We start from the raw sequence: 17,827 nt of genomic DNA, 5'->3' as shown, positions 1-17,827 counted from the left end.
CCCTTTGATGTGTCCAAAAAACCGACACCCGAGTTATCGCTTAACGTTTAATGCTATTCATAATGCCATTTGTATAAATTGCCATTAAAACGTTGGCCACATCTGCGTAATGCCAAAATTTAACGCGTTAAGACGCAGGTGGAGCAGTAGCATTAGCCTGTTTACGCAAAACGCATTGAGATGCTAAGTTCATCTCATCTTAATCTAAAATGCTAAAATTCAAGGAACTCTTTATTATATCTTGATAATATTAATAAGTATCATACCGTAATACTATTTATACAACTGACTATGATTCATTTATATAATTGTTTCTTTACTAGGAATTCCTTCTAGTAAATCGCAGAAAAATATGACAGCAAATATATTTACCACACCTAAATGTATGATGCCCTACAACAGATTAGTCACATTTTATATTCCACCCACGACTCAAGTAGGTGTCATATATATAGACTAAAAAAAAATAAACATTTCGCCTGAAACTAAAATTCTCCGTAAAAAACCAAATGATATCATACTTCTCATGCATAATAACAACTAGGTACTTATTTAATAACCTTTAAAAGTTTTTATAAGTCCCTTTTGCAAAATACACAATATTTTTCAATGAATAAAATCAAAGATGGTGATAGGAATAACCTATGATCAGGACCTTTTCTTGTGGGTGCTAAGATGATACGAGTACCTATTTAACGCCTACACATTACAAAATACTGTACATATGGGCATCATAGTATTTTATTTTGAGTGGGATAAAAGAAGCATAATATTCTACGAGGGTATATTTTTGTATGTTATGAAAATTTTCATCATAATCATTGAATTTTATCAAAATCATTTTTAACGATGTCTTCAAAAAAATGTGAATATCTTTTGCAGTCGTAAAATTCTACAGACATTCAAAATTTTTCTAGTCAGAAACTAGAAACTTTGACAACCAGTCTTACCTTGGGTTAGGGGCTAGGAAAGTCAGATAGGTAGTCGCTCCTTATAAAACATTGGTGCTCAAGAAGACCCCAGCATAGTTGTGAAAAAGGCTAGGCAGATAATGTCCTCAAAAACATCTTTACATAACTTAGCGTTGTAAGCATCATCCGGTTTTTTTTAAACAAATATAAGAAATATAACAGAATAAAATGTTTAATGAACAATTTAAGGAAACAACAGCAGCCATTACAGAAATCCATCAAAGACTTATCTACGCGAGCGTGCGTTAAATTCGGCAGAGCGAAAAGGGTTATGTAACACTTGCAAGATTGGCTAATGGCTTGACCCTATCTAGACATAGACATAGTGTAGTATCTGACTGGGCTAAACGGATTAAGGTGTTAGTAGGTTTTGTGAGCTTCTTGAATATTGTTCCTATTACATAAAAAAGAAATAATTTCGTGTTTGGTACAGAGATAGTCTAAAACCTGAAAAGGCTGTAATATAGGCTACTCTTTACTCAGGTGCGGGAAACGTTTTTTTTTCGTGGGTTCGCGGTTAAGGATTTAATTTTGTAACATTTTTGTTCGATAGTAACTTTAAGGGTCAATTCCCACTGCAAGAGCAGCGGCCGGCAACGGCCGTAAGAGCACGGACAATGTAAGAGCGCGGCGCGGTGGGGCGCGGCGCGGCCCGCCGCGCTCGCGCTCAATCAACCTGCATTTGCGGCCGCTGCCGGCCGCTGCTCTTTCAGTGGGGATTGACCCTAAGAGTCGGCAGGTACTGTCAAGGAAAAAAAAACTTTATCCATTCCTCAATTAACAACACGCAATAACCGAATAGAATATTATGAACAAAAATACTCGTTCGAACAAACTTAACTTGTAAAAGGAAAAAAACTCACGTTTTTTTTATCTTGAACATCGTTTTAGAAACTCGAGAGTCTAGTGAGTGGAGTCAGTCGTCGACAATAATACTTTGGCAAACGCTCTAAGGAAACAAACGTATATTATAGGAAAACATGGTCTTGAAATCCCCAAATTAACTGAAAATTTCAAAAACGTTTATATCACTTTTGTAATCGTCATTGTCAAAAAATAAGATTGCGGATGTTCGGAAAAGGAAAAAAATCATTGTCTAAGGTTTATCCAGAAGTAGGTAAGTATCAATACGTTAAGGGGAAATGAAGGTGATTTCATAGTAACCGTGTTATATCTGTTAGATCCAATAAATTGATTGTGATTTTGAGTAAAAATTTTTTTCAAGTACCACTGCACTTACTAATGAGATAGAATTCAATTAAATTTTAATTCTGAAGGCTCCAAACTTGTAATATCGAATTAATAAAATAATTGAGCTGTGCACATGTAAAGGCTGTAACCGCACGAGAGCCTAAAACTGCCTACCCTTCACTTCTTATCTATTTTTGCTGGGAAGAAGAAATTATGAAACAATTTCCCAAGCAAACATACATTGCATGACAGTAGCTAAGCTCAGATAGAATAGTTTATGCTTCTAGAAAACCTCAAACAACATCACCCCAATCTACAATTTTGTATCCAAAACAAATCGCATTTGTTACTAAAGATACAAATTCAGCTAGATTAGTTCCAAATTCAATTATTCAAGTAGCCTGTTGACAGTGACCGGTCTACTAGCATATTGATGCAGCTGACAGTAGTGGGATCATGGAGAACAAAATCACTAGCGGAGGTGCCATAACGGAAAGTGTCCTAAGAAAGTACCGCGCCAAAATGCGGGAAGAAGAGGAACGTTAATATTTTCGCCTTTATATTATACTAGCTTCCACCCGTGGCTTCGACCGCGTGGTGCGTTGATAAAAAGATATTATCTTATGTCCATGCTAGTACCACCAAGAATATGTGTACAAAGTTTCATGATGATCAGTTGACTAAATAGTTTTTGCGTGAAAGCAAACAAACGGAATTTCGCATTTATGATGTTAGTAGGAAATACGCTTTCTTTAGACCCGACCATTCATTTTATACCAAAAATCTTTGACAGATGTCTCAAAGAACCCGAACGCATCCTTAGTTTTACTCGTAACCGTACGAATTTGACCTACAAGAAGGCGCCCGACCTACCCATGGCAGCTCTGCTCATCTTTCCTTACTCCGTGGATGTGATGTAAACATACCCATACTAAATGCATACTGGGTAAATTAATGATTGCGCCGGTAATGTGATGCGTGGGACGTCACTTAGTCAAGGAGGTGTAAATACGGGTTTGTGTTACTTTTGAGTGTTTGGTGAAAGTGATCTTAAAAGAATGGGACTTTAAAATTATCGTTATTTTAATGAAAAATGGAGTTTTGTGCCTGTTCTTCCCATAAGACCCACTCCTTGGAACCGTCCACCTAGCTGTTGACGTTTCGTAGAAACCTGTGATAGGGTTATATAAAATAAAAAACTTTGATGCTAACTTGGAAAATGAAGTTCGCAGAAGTTTAATATGTACTTTTTTTTAAGTTATATTAATTTTCATATACTTAATATTATATCGTGAATTTTGTTATCTTTATTCTAAAAACATCAATTCCAATTCTCAAATTAAACTTTTTATTATAATTAATTACACAGTTTTTTTTAAATGTATTACAGGAACAGAATTCAAAACTGGCAAGAGCAGCTATACCCTGATTCCATGCGAAAGAAGTCACGATCAAAACTAGTAGCACATATACATGTGTACAGGGTACATACATAATAATATATGTAATCAATTGTATCTCGCATAGAGCCGCATTGCCAGTATACACTGTGTTAATGTGACCTATATCTATAATAAAATATGCCCATTTCTGTGTCACTAAGTAAAGTGAATGGAACATAACAAAATGAAGCAACTAGTGAGTTATACAGAAATATATATATTTTTCTACAATAGCACGTCTTCAATAAATTGCCCCTTGTGGTCCATGAAATCAGTTCCAACAAACACGTAGAAAAAGGACAGATATATACAAAAATACATATGTTAGAAAAGGAGAGATGTAGGCCGGGTGAGGCGAATTGCGTTCCCTCCCTGGGGACAGAATTTAATATCATAAACATTATACCAAAATAACAGAAAGTCTTTCCTAGACAAATAATATATTTGCGCTTTAATAACTTGTTCAAGGAAATACTGTATTGAATAAAAACAATATGTCTTGTGTACTGTGTTCTCGCTTGAATTTTGTTGGAGACGTTGCACCGTTTACAAAATGATCTTACAATTTTAAAGTAGTGTAGACGACATCTTACTCTTGGAACTTGACTGTATTAATAAATGGGTCATATACCTTTCTCCATCCCATACCCTTCATACCCTTCATCCATTCACGTAGACCGAGGAAAAGATGGATTGATTGTCTGAAAGAGGACATGAAGCTGAAGGGAGTGGATGTAAGCGTCTGACAGAGAGGAATGGTAGAAAAACACATCTTGTACCGACCCCAAATGACTTGGTAACAGGGCAGGAAGATGATGATGATTTCAATAAGTATACGTAGGCAGGTTTATGCTACCTTGTGCAACATAAAGGCGTTGACAGACAGGTGACAAGCCTTTTACTCATACTTTACGATATACTTATTATGCAGTAAGAAAGGTGTAATATAAGAATACATTATTATGCTTGTTATAACAGACTATATAAGTGGCTAGGGCACTTATATTTTATTGACTTTTGAAACCGTGCCTTGACCGTTTCACACGGTCCCGCTCGGTCCCAGCGCACTCGAGCATAAATCATTCCTAAACGGACTCGACCCAATAAATCAACTTATCACTCCATCAATAAATCGACACTTTATCTATCACACTGAACTTTACAATAAATTAAATTTTCAATTAATGCATATTCGATGATTAGACGACAATTAATCAGAAGATAAGAAAATCGGACAGGTAAAATTAATGTGATTGACAGTAGTGCGTAATTTCATTATCGACTAATGCTCAGTTAGGTCTAGCTAGAGCATAATAAAAAAATCACAGTTTTGCAGGTATTTACCATTCAGACAATAGGTATATGTCTTAACTTGACACTGTGTACATATTATGTTATCCATAATATGCAAATATGTTGTGTATTTTGCACACATCTGTGGATATCAATAATGCCTTGATTGGCGTGATGATTCACACACATCCTTTATAACAAACAATAATTAAAGTGATTGTTAATGGAACTAATATTAAAATAATAGTCTACTAAAAGCATGCTGGCATAGCTAATAGGTAAAAAAAATCTTCTAAACAGCCACACACCCTTAAAAATCGAATCCCAAAAAAACAAGTGAACGTTATAAAATAGCCGTCGCCCGTATCTAAGGAGACACACCGTCGGAATCCAGCTGTTAATGAAGATTTAACGAGACCACAGACCGCCGCCAATTAAGTTCCGGCTTTGATCTTCTGCATAATTGAATCTGTTCGACGTACGAATGGATCTATACGCGTTTGCATCCGACACTGTGAGGGGTATTTTTTGAGCTCAGTATTAGCATGGTAGAGGGTTAGATAATGGGGTCTTTGTTAAATGGAGTACTTTATTAGAGGTTATTCTCGTCCTATACGTACGTTGCACCAACAACGTTGTAGGTAAAGATTGATTCATTGCTTGAGTGACAAGCGTCTGAGGTATTAGGTATGAATCACCGAAGTTTACTCTGTATAAGTGTTATGTTCAACAGTGTACAAATATTATTTTTAACAGGCTGAAAAATTTCCCTAAGGAAAATACGTCACCCAAAAAACTTTATTAAAATGTTACAGAGCTATTTAATTATCGTTTTAAATACTTGAAAAAAATAACACGTAGCTTTAAAAAAAAACTCCTTTTACGGATTTTATCGCGGTTAGATTGTTATTATTTAAACCCGACGTAGTTTAGCGTAGCTTTATCCCAAATGCTTTCCATATACTATAGTTCGGCCATTCAGAGAATGCGTTCCTGACACGTCGCGATTGAACTGACGACGTAACTTTGCAATGGCGTTGCAGTTACGATAAAAATATTTTTGCTGGTTGTTTACCGTTTTAACAATTGAGGAGCATTAAAACAACATTATTATATCAATAATCAATGAATGTAGTTACGTCGTCAGTTCAATCGCGACGTGTCAGGAACGCATTCTCTGAATGGCCGAACTATAACATTAACCACTGAAGCAGCTAATAAACAAATGAAGTAAAAACTCTTTCCTGTAATTATGTAAAAAGTCCAAGTAAGTAAGTACGACTTATTTACTTAATTTCACTTTCATTTCGCTTCACGGGAATTATAGTCAGTGTATGAACGTTTTTTGCCGTGCATGAAATTAAATTGCAAGTACCGGAGTCTGATATTAATTTGTCATGTTAAAGTTTTATTTTGTTAAGTCTACATAGCTTTTTAGTAAAGTTTTGGTCTGTTGACTTTGAAATGACAAACTTAAAGTCAATGTTTCTTTACAATAATAGACTGGATGACCTTGAGAAAGTAAAAAGAGAACATAGGTCAACGAACTCAAAAACAATAAAATATTGGGACACTTAATAAATATACAAGGTGTTGATTTGCATTTGTGCCATACTTCAGGAGGAGGACATAAAATACGTAAATAATCGATTGGAAATACAGTAGACGGGAAATAGCTAATATGCACTGTTTTTTTTGTCATTGTAATGTCGTAGTATTTCAGAAGTAATCCAATTTTATGAATGAAATTAATGAATAATCGTTGCGTATGCTTTGTGTTCGCGTTTGTGTGAGGGAGCAGCACGGTTTTGAGGCCAGTAACATACGCGCCGAGTTTGAAAACGGGTAAGTGACATTGACGAATTTCCGAAAAAAAATTAAAATCAAAAATTTTCGCACCAATTTTTTTGTTGATTTGGGTTGAGAATCATTAGTATAATCATGTCCTTGACTATGGCACGCATGCAAATCAACAGCTTGTATAAAAAATAGAAAACGAAACAAAAAGTTTCATTCACTTTCATTATAAACCTTTATAAAGAATCAGAAAATTATAAATAAAAAGTCAAATAAGTCACTCAGGAGTTTTTAGGAGTACAGGCATACTCAGAAGTCTGTCATAGAACAGGCTGTCATAGAACATCCTTGGCAGTCGTTACGGGTAGTCAGAAGCCAGTAAGTCTGACACCAGTCTAACCAAGGGGTATTGGGTTGCCCGGGTAACTGGGTTGAGGAGGTCAGGCAGGGCAGTCGCTCCTTGTAAAGCACTAGTACTCAGCTACATCCGGTTAGACTGGTTCCGACCCCAACATAGTTTGGGAAAAAGCCTCGGAGGATGATGCATACTCAGGAGTCAATAATAATTATAGATGGAAAAACAGGTTACTAAATAGGTCCTAAAAGAATATCTAAGAAGTAACTGTTATTCATTTGTTTTTACCCCGATAAGGCTTCTCAAATAATCCGGTCTTCCCTTTTATAATTAACAAAAAATAAGAAGCCTGCAAAGCCGAAGCCGAAAATCGATCTCAGTGGCGTGCACTTGGAGAGGCCTATGTCCAGCAGTGGACTGATATAGGCTGATGATGATGATGATGATGATGAAGAAGCCTGCTGAATAGTTAAAATGTTCGTAGGGAGATTAAATGAGTAGGGAAGGGATAAGGAGTATTGATTCGACTACGTAGTGTTATAAGCCTGAAAAGGGGTCGTATTAAGCTTTTCTTAGTATTGGAATCAGGAATAAACTGGTTTAGGTTTGTACATATTAAATTGTAGGATGTAATATCGTGTTGCTATGCGTATCTGATAGACTATTGAAAGGGTAAAAAAATGGGGAATGGAAATTATGTTGTATAGGGTTTTAGGGTTCATTTAAGATAACTTTTTCAAAGGTGTTACACAGTTATATTTTGAGTGTTTATACCGAATTAAGTATTTGATGTCTTATCTTAAGCATAGTTTTATATGTCTTTGAAAACCAAGCACTATTCACGGTAGGCCGTTAATCGTACATTTGTTTTCTTTAACATATTAAAAGCTTGTTCTCATAACAACTGATCCATTTATTTACGGTCAAGCCTTTTAATCCTGATTAATAAACGTAACGCATAGACGTTTTTTACAAAATACAGTATAACCAACTTTTTTATTACCCTTACCTTTCAAACGATTTCCCACAAATGTTCCACTTACGTTTAACATTTTATGAGCCTTTAATAACTTTAATATACACTATATAAGAGTATTCGCACACTTCAGATCAAATAGTCGGCCGACAGTCGGTCCGTTGGTAAGAAAAAACATCGCCGTCCCGTCCCGCCGCGCCGCGCCCGCTGTGTGCAGAGACCTTTAGTCGGTCTGATACGAGCTAAATAAATTATCATTGTACCTAATGTGCGTACTACCATTCATCTTCATACTGATTTATGAGCCCAAACAAACTGTCGGAAGACTAAAAGTTTTCTGTGTGCGGGTGTTCTAAATCGTCGCGATATGAGCTGCACGGTACAGTTAGTTACTTAATCAAGGGATTTTATTAATCCCTAAGCAAATGTAATGGAGAACTTGCGGGCTTGAGAGCACTTGAAATGAAGTATGAAATCTTTGTAATAACAACGTAGATGTTAGTTTTATAACGTGTTCGGTTTGTTTTTATATTATTTTAAGATATTGAGTGGTCTCAATTAGTAGTGGGTAACTACGGGAATAAGCAAAAATGTGTAAGTATAATATAAAATCTTTGTTCATTGAAGTGTTATATGAATTAGAGATACACAAAGTTCCTAAATGTCTTAATTTGGTTTGGATTTGTACTCAAGATGTTGCACTCTTTCGCATTGGGTAATTATTTTTCGACAATAGTGTTCCCAGAACGATCTATGACAGCATAAAATGTGTATTTATTTGCTATGATGCGAACTTATTGATGAATTTTAATCTTGTATTAAAAATATAAATTAACAAAACAAATTAAACGAAATCAAGATGCCTATTTGCAACCAAGAGAAAACAAAGAAAAGGGCGAAGAAGAATACAAAACAAATAATGAAGCAGTAAATCAATTTATTTATAAAAGCATCGAAGACTATCCGGAAACCAATTTGCTAAGGTAGCATAATGCCACCGTAAACCACATTTTTCCACCCTTATTGAACGCAGAATTAATTAAAATTTCATTATTCAAGAAAAGATTATAACTTCCTTTTAGTCATTTGCATATTTGACTGAAATATTTAAAGAAATCCTCTTTAAGAGGCGTCTTATTAAATTTGTTATAAGCGTTTCGAGTTCGCGTTTCTTGTGAACTTGTATTTCTTTTCTGAACTGAATTCAACCCAACTTTTTTGGGTACAAATGAATTTTAAGCAGTATAAGTAACTGCTTAATTTCATGAATTATTTTTGTATCCATCAGTCCGTTTTTTTGCAATACTTTGTTGTACAGTTGTTTCTTTCTGTTAGAATTGATCGGAGTTCTTATATTGTTTTTAGAAGCACTTCTTTACCTTTCTGTTTTAGATTTCTGGTTCAGAGTTAGGTACTTTACACAAAAAGTCGTGGTGGCCTAGTGGGTAAAGGACCAACCTCTCAAGTATGAGGGCGCGGGTTCGATCCCAGGTCAGGCAAGTACCAATGCAACTTTTCTAAGTTTGTATGTACTTTCTAAGTATATCTTAGATACCATGGACTGTGTTTCGGATGGCACGTTAAACTGTAGGTCCCGGCTGTCATTGAACATCCTTGGCAGTCGTTACGGGTAGTCAGAAGCCAGTAAGTCTGACATCAGTCTAACCAAGGGGTATCGGGTTGCCCGGGTAACTGGGTTGAGGAGGTCAGATAGGCAGTCGCTTCTTGTAAAGCACTGGTACTCAGCTGAATCCGGTTAGACTGGAAGCCGACCCCAACATGATTGGGAAAAGGCTCGGAGGATGATGAGTTAGGTACTTTACACGGCACAGAATCAATTAAGAATTTTAACAAGAAACTTGAAATGAAACTTTATTACACATCTCAGTATTTTCACCTAAAGAATAGATTGCTAAGTAAATATAGACATCAAATCTGTCTTACCCAAGCACAATATCAATCACAATTTTCTCCAAGCTTTTCTATATCGAGTACAAAACGCATCGGTACGTACCAATTTATTCTGCCACGGAAACTTCTGGAACGTTATCAATCACAGGTTTGAGGTATATGATTGAAGGGAAAATCATCGACAGATAGGTGAATGTGTGCTTTGAAAGTTTTTGAATGACTTGTCTTTGGAGACAATGATTAATGTGAAAATTGTAGGGTGAAGGGGAAATGTCGCGTCTATTGTGATATGGGATTGTTGGTTCAATGAATGCTATGGCATAGTAAACTTTTTTTGGTAAAGATATTCAAAGATGTGAGGAGTTTGAGTCGTTCGTTTTTCAAATTCGAATCATTCTTGTGCTTATTTATCTAACAGGAACCACTATGTATAATGTGCCAGATATTAATTTAATCATTTTCCACCACTACTAAGATACCAACTTCTACTATACACGAATTTTTAAATGAATTTTACAAAACTCTTAAACATAAAATAAACGAAGAAATCCAAAACATAATATCCTCATAAAAAAGAAACAGTTTTATCCTAAATCGGCAATTAGGTATAAAGAAGGGTGGATGCAAATTTTCAAGGCCCATTATTATAGCAAACTTGACTCGAAAACGATGAATAAAAAGAAGATAAAATAAAAAATATATTAAGGTCCATAAAAGCGAGTGTAGAGGAGGATATGAATGTTTTATTGGCCGAGAACTCGCAAATCTATTTTTGAGTGCATGTAACTTATATTTCGTTTGTGTAAAATGTTGTATCTTTCAGGATTATTTGCTGTTTTTAAGAGTGTTTTTGCTGCAACTTTGTTTGTGCTTTATTTTAACGTTTCTGATTTAAAATTTAACGAGGGATCTGCTTCGAGGATATAAAAGGGGCTGGGGGTGCCTTTTTATGTTTAAAGATAAAAGTATTATTGAAAGGATTGAACACGGAATTAAAATATTTAAAGATTCTCAATAAGTACATTGAATAGATAAGATTTAGGTATTTCAGAACTTTTTGAAAATCGAAATTCAAATTGAAGTAAAATCATATAATTATTGAAGAAGTCAAAATGCTATAAAAAATGTTCAAAAACGGCAAAAGTCAGTTTTACAAAACCGAATCATATTTTACGAATTCGCTAACCAACTTTCACACAACCAATTCCAAGTACAGTCAGCTACAAAACTCATCCAATAACACAAAACATACAATCTAACGGAAACATGTTACTTACCCCCAAAGCATATTTCTCACGCGCAATTACTACATTCAAAATTTATCGCGCAATAACGATATAATGACGGAAACTGTACCGTCGTGCAAGACGTATATATTAAAATTAACGTCCGGGCCACGATGAAGGGATGCCCCGGGATAAATTAACCTTTATGTATTGTTCGAGTGTGGGGCTGTCTGTTTGTACAGCGTATAGTTAAGCTAGAGCTTAATAATGACTGGTGAAAGGTTAAGCAGTGCTGGACGCGGTTGATCAGTGGATGAGTGAGAGACCTCTCTCCGGGTTCGGAATACACGTATGTCATTTGTTTTTATTTATATGGCAGTTGTTACGGGAAGTATTGATACTAGAGACTTATAAACCTGTCCTACCGAGGGCTAAATAGAATTGTCCAAGGATCAGGCTGATCTCAACACATTTGGTAGTGTTTTGCAAGAAGGGAAAATAAATTCACATCAATATCATCCAAATCAAATAACTCTAGCTAGATAATCATAAATTACAACAAATTCGATTTAGCTTCGCAATTTGATTTTATCCAAAACGAATATACAAACCCAAACAGCACGCCCATAATATATATCTAACATTACAGTACCTTTTTTAGGCATATTCAAATTTGGGTCGGCGTAAGCACAAAACTGTGCACCGAACAAAATGGTTGCCCCAACCATCTCCGGGCCACAAGCTAGTAAAGATAACCCTGTTTTGTTCGTATAATTATGTAGTATTCATGTCGCGTTACAAGGGATACGAAATTGAGATGGATGCCTGACGTAGGTGTGAAATTAACGTCCAAATTATTTTTTGGTAATTTATCAAAGTCCGTGATTAGATCGTCTAATTGTGTATAATGAGGGTGCTGTAATTATGTTGGGGTCTTGATTTCTATTGGTTGGATTTCTTTTTCGGGGTGTAATTAGTAGGTATACGGTACAACAATATATGTCTATTTTGGATGATTGATACCGCAAGTTTAATCATGGGTACATCATTTTGACACTGCTTCAAGTATTTATAATGGTTTTGTCATAAATGTCTTTATTTTGAGAAGTCGGTTTTATCAATACTGTTAACTATTTTAGTTTTAAGATAGCAAGTATTTTACTTGACGAAAATTTTAACCACAATTCTCAATGAAAAAATGGGAATCAATTAAACCAAATAACCACCACCAAATAACAATAAATCCCGTAAAAACTACGAACACTGTTGCCGTAACCACAAGTTTATACTATGACTGGATGAAGTTGTTCCATATCAAACATACAGTTTAGCCATGTAACGCCTGCTGTTCGGCATATAGCAATAATTAACACCTGTCAGGACACAATAGAGAATTGACAGCTCTAGAACATTGTGCGTCTCAGAAGCAATTCGTCTCTTAGACAAGCTGTACTATGATTATCTTGCTCCAGATAGTTTAAGGAGTTAAAGTGTTAAGCACAATTGTGACTCGAAAGAAGAATTTTTGGAGGTTTAGCTTTCCGTCTTACACATGTATTTTGAGACATGGAAGATTTTTATAAACTTGATGAAGCTTTAATTTTACTTTAAATGAGCCTACTAACTTCTCTATCTATTCTATTAATCAAAGCTTGTGTAATTAAGCTGTTTTATAAAAACTGCAGAACTGTTTTTTTTTTCAATTATGTAGGTATGTAAAAAAGTCGTGGTAGTCTAGTGGGTAAAGAACCAACCTCTAGATTATGAGAGTATGTTACCAATGCATGTTTTCCAAGTTTGTATGTACTTTCTAAGTATATCTTAGACACCAATGGCTGAAAAAAAGGTGAATGAAGGAAAACATCTTGAGGAAACCTGGACTATAAAGTCTGAAATCACCAACCCGCATTGAGCAAGCGTGGTGATAAATGCTCAATCTTTCTCCGTGTGAGTGGAGGCCTGTGCCCAGCAGTGGAACGATAAAAAGGCTATAACATGTGGGTATGTATTCAAAGATCTGGCAATACATTTATGACCTCATTATATCAAAGACGTTTTTTAATAAAATCACCTATATTCCATCATATTTCATATCCCAAATGTACCAATACCTAAATATGATTATACAGCAGAATTCCAAGTAATTACAGATGAACCCGGTTAACGACGTCACAGCTTATTTGATTGCGTTGCTAAATATTATCTTGCGGCATTTCTGTTACATCTTCATTTGAGGGTTCCGCAGTCTTATCGAGACTGGGTTAATTGCTGTGTTTATGTACGTTTGTGTGTAATTTATAATAGCTAAGTATGCTAATATGAAAGTCAACTATTCCTATCCTATACCTCAACTAATTATTAAAATCTAGATCACCACCTTCTTTTGAAAAAAATCCTGATCGTGTCTCATTTATTTCAATTTGGATTAAAACGATGACTAATATTACTTCTCAATCTGTCAACTTTTAACGAACACTAAAAAAAATAAAAAATTAACTTTAAATGGCATCTGCGTGAGGTCATTAACCCCTTTCTTTCATGCTGAAATAAGTTATCAGAAAAAGGTTTCACGTCTTATATCATCTCCAGATATATTCTTATCAAAATTGCACAATAATCTTCTGCCCAATTTACTTATCTATAGATTACACAATATCCATCTCTTCAAAAAAGGTAAACAAACCCGGGGCTAGTTTATAAATAGAATGGGAGGAAAACCTATACCTTTGCCGTAAGCATTTTTTGATGCGTTTGCAACCTCACGTAGCTTTTTGAACAGCCGAACCGAACATTCTGGAAGCACCTGATACATTTTATGTGCTCCCTAAAAGTGATAGCATCAATCACGGTGGTTGTGAGATTATTTCTATGGTTTTTTCGTTCGTAGGGGGAATATGTTTGTTGGTGGTATTCTGTTTCACTCTTGGTTGCATTCTTCTATGGGAAAAAAAGAGAAAGTTTTTGATCATCTGTTAAAAAAAACAATACTTACTTGCATTTTTTTGGTCCATGGACAATATTCATTTTCTTTGAAAACGACACCAAAACTTTTTTAAACCTTGTAGGTAAAATAACTCTGAATATATTTTTGTTGTAAATAAATTATTTTTGTTGAAAATACTCTAAAAAAAAACTTGAATATTTTATTAAAAGTGCAAACTAGTTTTCCATTTATTATTCAAACCATTATCCACATATTTGTAGTTCCATAGATGTTTTTGCAAGCATATAGTCTAGGAGCCAATATTTGTGCTCTCGGCAGATACCGTATGTTCTCAGAGAAAATACGGCGTTCTACTTTTCTAGAGCGTTGTCATAACATCTTCAGGTTATTGACAAAAACCCACTGCGGGATAAGGTGATCAGTTTTCCAGACTGTTGTAGAAAATAATAAGAGATCTATACATATAATAAATCTGGATAATAAATAAATGAAAAATATCACATAATGGATCAAATTTTTGAACCACTAAAGCCAATTTTCATCAACAATAAATACATACGTCAGTTCTTTTCTGAAAGCAACTCTATACATTAAAAATTAATCACGAAAATTCATAATTAACTGTTGTTTTAAGAAAAAATAGGTATACCTATTTCAAAAAAATAGGTATTTAAAAGTAAATAACGTACCCATAATCAAAAATTCTAAAGCCCAACAACAAACTGATTGACTATACCGACATAATTACAAGTTAACATTTACATTGCCCCATTAATATAACATACAAACAAGGAACTCCGTACAAAGCAACACATGTATGAAGTTGTAAATTAAACTCGAGAACTGCAACGCAGTTTGTTTGCAATCCCAGCAACTGTTAATCTCGGTTTAAACCTCACTAACTACTGTTGCTAAGTATGTGACTTCAATACACAATGTTGCTTGAGTTACATGTATTTAAATAAATAACCTACTTCTAGGGATATTTCAGTTTTAAGTACTGTTGAGTCTTTACGATTTTGGGACTAATATTTGATTTAACCATAATCATTTTGTGACTATGTGTATTTTAAAGAGTATTTTTAAAACTAGCAGACAAGTCAGACATTCCAGGATATCTTACAATCTACAAAAGAGTTCTATCTTCCATAGCTTATCACTTATCTGTAAAAGTGCAATGGACAAACTGTTTACACTTTCAGTAAAAGTCAAGATGCACCTTGGATGTACTAAGGTTTCACTGACATAACAATTACAATGTCTGAGCAAGAAGGTATAAAAGGTAGCTAAAACTTTATTCCGACAAACTCATCTACAGAAAGCACCTTCACTCTTTATCACGAACAAAATCATTGTACCTTAGAAGTCCATGACTTTAAAATTGTTCTTTTTAACAACTGTGGTGTCACGCGACGAGACACCGCCATGTCTGACATTTTCTTTATGTCTACCTAACACTAGACTAGCTTTACCGTGAACAGGTTTATTAGTCCGTGTAAAATAGTCTAGCTAGAGTAGGTAATAAGACTTTAAAAGGGGTCGTTTGAATCGCATTAAGAAAGACTTTGTGAAAGAATTGCTGTACAAAACAACGTAGTTGGGTTTTGTGTATTAGTAAATATTTTGATGTACCTACTTTAGAAAGTAAGGTATGTTGTCCTAACTAGAGTTTTAGGTGATATAAAAGAATGGAAGAAATACAAGAGAAATCGGCCCTTCCCGTGAAAGAAATAGATAAATCAAAAATCATGACGCACTGGATAAAAAATACCTTAGTAATAGTAGTCAATTTCGCACAATTTTGCAGGTTGGAATGACAAAAATGAGAATGGAAGAAATCGGAGGCATTTGTGGTCAAGAGTGGGAGTAAATGACACCAAATAAAATAATTCTACCAAATTGTAACGGTAGAATAATTTGTGATAGTTACAGTAATGGATTATCTAACTATTGGCAATTGTATTAATGGATAGAGATGAAGACGTTTTCGCCGAATGACGATACTAAGCGCTTTTACATCGCTTCCTGTACAGTCAGCCGTATTTCTTATTTGCTGACTGGCTGAAGGTCTGAAAGTGTTTTATTCTCAGGTTAAACTGAAGCCCTTATGAGAAAGGAAGATGTTTTTTCAATTACGTCACAATGTCGATTTTTTAACTTTAAGGGTTAGTTGCACCATTTAAAGAACTATAACAATAACCAAACCATAACCAGCCGTGAAATTACCCTATATCAGCGATTTGACAATTAAAACTGGTTCGGTTATCGTCATAGTTAAGGGTTACGACTCACAGGACTCGTTTTTAATCTTCTTTTAAGGTTAGATAATAAGCAACCAAGTAAAATTTTGATTTGAATGACGTACAGGAAATCTGGATTTGATGTAAAAAACCTTTTTAGAAAGCGATTAGTTTAGTGATTAGTTGTTTACATGTATCAAAAAAACTTATATCAAAAAGCACACGTCCAATTTCTTTCCTTCTAACTAAGCCAAGTCATTCAGCTGTTTACAACAGCTAACTAAGGCGCCATGTTTTTATTCAGAACTGAACAGTTGGTAACTGTTCAACATTTATGTTCAACTGTCAAACTGCTTACTTGCGATACGAATTCAGGTGGCTTACTCCATACTGCACCTTTACAATACGAATTTATTAATCGTCCCCTTTTTGAGAAAAAGACTGTTAATAAAATGCTATTATTTTCGAAAAGAAAAACTTCATTTAAACACAAATTTTTATTCAAAAATATCTTGAATTGAAAAATTCTAACTTTTTAAAGCACTGAATAGGTCCTCAAAAATAGTTTTATACAATTTCGTCCAGAAACTTAAAAGCTATTGTCCTCTTAATAGAAAAATTAAGTTTTCAAGAACAAAGTGTGTATGTATACTAACGTTTTTATACGAAAACTTTGGCTTCTTACCTACGGGAATTTAAGTGGAAAGGAGACTGACAGACTAAAAGAATAATAGCTCCGTAAGGCATTTTTTTTCCTTTTGAATTCAATTCCCAAAGGTCTGAACTCTTTCTTATAGCAGTTATACGATTCTTTAACCTTGTATAGTGATGGATTTTAAGTCTGTATTGTAGTATAGAAAAAATATTTCATACTGCCAATTTCCCGCGGTGTCCCGTTGGAACTACTGCCCGCACCGGGCTAAAACATAGCACATCTTGCTCGGGAAGCGTAGCTTTCCAACACTGAAAGATTTTTTTCAATCGGTTCATTTGTTTCAAAGCAGGTGTCGGTAAACAAACACATGTTTCCTCTATCTACATATATTAGCACAGATAATGTCTTATTACGGTGACTTTAAACAAATCCCATTTTAACACACTATAATTAATATTTCATAAAAAAAATAGCAGAAATAAAATAACTCTTTGTAAACCACGTTTTAAGACTGGAAGTCAATACCGACATAGGTGAGAAAATGTTAAGCTGATAATTGTATTGTTTATAGGTCTAAGATGTAGTCAACAAGGTTTATTACAATCAGAAAAATGACAATAATTAAGAATGCTTGGTTCACCACGTTAATAAAGACAATTACATTAGCGGTATCAATGTTCTCGTATTATTTCGTAAATAGTAACTACAGATACTACAACAAAGGGACAAAACACAAGTACAAAACAGAGCCCAACACCAAACAGGAACTAACTATAAGCTTCCACCACAACCAGATTATTCTATCCCAAGGTTTATCTATAGTTGT

The sequence above is a fragment of the Helicoverpa zea genome, chromosome 12, assembly GCF_022581195.2.
Source record: "Helicoverpa zea isolate HzStark_Cry1AcR chromosome 12, ilHelZeax1.1, whole genome shotgun sequence".
Classification (NCBI taxonomy): Eukaryota; Metazoa; Arthropoda; class Insecta; order Lepidoptera; family Noctuidae; genus Helicoverpa; species Helicoverpa zea.
The sequence above is the reverse complement of the archived record's forward strand: the minus strand, read 5'-3'. Positions refer to the sequence as shown.